The sequence below is a fragment of the Doryrhamphus excisus genome, linkage group LG12 (genome assembly GCF_037039965.1).
Source record: "Doryrhamphus excisus strain RoL-2023G ecotype Guam linkage group LG12, RoL_Dexc_Guam_v1.1, whole genome shotgun sequence".
Classification (NCBI taxonomy): domain Eukaryota; kingdom Metazoa; phylum Chordata; class Actinopteri; order Syngnathiformes; family Syngnathidae; genus Doryrhamphus; species Doryrhamphus excisus.
In genome coordinates, this window is record NC_136368.1 from 18,975,477 (window position 1) to 18,975,840 (window position 364).

Sequence of the window (364 nt, forward strand, 5' to 3'; positions counted from 1 at the left end):
TTAGCGTCATAAATGGAGTCCAATTGCTGTATATCGTTTTTGTAATTGTATTGCATCACATGTTGCATTGAAATTGAAGAGATTTGTCCTATCATATCGAAGGAATCGAGGGAATTGAATGCCTTTTATTTCCACTATACACATGTACAATGACATTTAAATCATATTGTATGATATCATATCATATTGTATCGCATTGCATTTGTGATGTATCGCTTTGTAATTGTACTGAATCATATTACATTGTAATCAGAGTTAATTTGATCAAAAATGGAGCCAATTAAATCACAATTGGAGTCAACCTATCATATCATCGTAGTAATGGTAATCACCGTTAGCAATATCCTTGTATAGCATCTAGGGC